Source organism: Carassius auratus, chromosome 14, assembly GCF_003368295.1.
Source record: "Carassius auratus strain Wakin chromosome 14, ASM336829v1, whole genome shotgun sequence".
In the NCBI taxonomy this organism is placed as follows: Eukaryota; Metazoa; Chordata; class Actinopteri; order Cypriniformes; family Cyprinidae; genus Carassius; species Carassius auratus.
Window position 1 is genome coordinate 19,565,490 of NC_039256.1, and position 2,124 is coordinate 19,567,613.

Sequence of the window (2,124 nt, forward strand, 5' to 3'; positions counted from 1 at the left end):
AGCAAAAGATAGAAATAACTGACTTTAAACCCATCACTATTACAGTGTGCCAAACCTCTGCAAATGACCCAGTGCTTGAGTGAACTGTCTGAATAAATCAAACAAATCACGATTCATTTTATCCCTTTTTACTCATTTGTTTGATCAATTAGATCGTAAGAGCGATTCATTTGCATACAGAATCTAGTATCACTAGTTCTGATTGTAAACAGCGGATGGAAAAAGCATATGACTTTATTGCTGAAATATTACCAGAGAAAATGATTATTAGGACAATATACTTTAATCCTCCACATTTATTAGTAATATTTTCTGGGGCACAGTAATATTTCACTGGTGCTCGTGTCCCAGTAAAAGGGCTTTAGCGATGCTAAACTTATATTCAGCTAGAAGATTTATAATGTTTCTAACATTACTATAACCTTTTATTCTCGTGTTGGTACTTCTGTTAAGCCAAAGCCATATATCATTGTCATTGCTTCATCTTTTATCAGTGCCACAAATTCAAATTTATCTCCATTAATATGAAAATTATAATCATTTTATTTAAATACCGTCAGCAGTCATTTATAAACTTTAATCAAGCCATCCACGGATCCCGTTTTTTGTTCCTTGTAAAAATGACTCGTGAGCACTCTTTTCTAACATATTGGCACAATGTGTCATAACATGCCGTTTGTTTGTTATACATGGGTGTGTTGATTTTAGAGCTGGGCATGATTTAGGGCACTGTAACTGACATGATGACAGCATGAAAGTGAGTCCTATCTCTCACACAGATATCAGAGCAGACGCACATCTTAACAGCGTTCTGAGAAGCAGCTTTTAGGTTCCCCTTTTATTGTCACAGGCCTTAAGCAAGCTGCTGTCAGTAGCACTGCTGCATGTGAAGGACTCATGCCTGCAGAGGTGCTGTTGCTTGGCAACAGTTCTGTCAGAACCGCAATAAGGTGTGAGTGCGGTTTCTCAAACATCCGCTCACTCGCTCATTCTCTCTCTCTGCGCTTCTTTGTTTGGCTCCTCCAGCTCAAAACAACTTTCAGTATTGTTCCTTATCTTCACAAAAACAGGACAGATGGGTACGATACTGTATATTTGTCATTTGTTTCTTTGCTAGCCGAGGCTCTGGATGGCGTGACCGTACATAAAGAGGAACTGCAGGTTTTGAAAACAATGACCTCATTAAAGTTGTCACTGTGCTTGTACAACAGAAAATATTGTTCTTATCTAAAGTCATGCACTACATGTTACTGGCAGCTGAAATGTGCTGTAAACACCAGCCTCTTTGGCTCAGATGTTTCATACTCATGACAGGCTCGTATTTGTCTGACATCTTACCACGTGGTGTTTAAAAAACAAACAAAAATAACTCTGGCAACTCACACACACACACAGAAACTTCCTCTATTGTCTCTCCCAGCTGGCTGTAAACTTACACACAAAAACGTCAGTCTTCGCTTTTAGGACACTTTTTTACTTTAACATATTAGTTGCCAGACGCATCATAATCGCTAATGTTATAATAATAATATATGATATATATATATATATATATATATATATATATATATGTGTGTGTGTGTGTGTGTGTGTGTGTGTGTGTGTGTGTGTGTGTGTGTGTGTGTGTGTGTGTAAATATATATAATTTTATTAATTTTAATAAAAAATATTTTACTAAAAAAAATATATATATATATATATATATATATATATATATATATATATATATATATATATATATATATATATATATATATAAATTAATATAAAATGTATATATATATATATATATATATAAGTTACATGATTTACAAATGTAAGAATATTTAAATAATCAAATATTCTAAATATTAATAGTCAGAGACTCAATTCACTGTTAATCTCAATAAATAAATAAATAATAATAATAATAATTCCTAATGCTCATATCTGAGCTCCGTTACAAAGTTTCAGGCTGAGAATGCTCAGCATGACTGAATATATAAATAAATGGTAATTAGGTTGTTGTCTTATTTCATCTTTTTCTATCTGGTTTGTTTATTCTTTTATGATATGAACCATTTCAACCAAAACCACCTCTCAAAAAAATAGGTTCCTGTCTAGTCATGTGACTTCCTCCGTTTA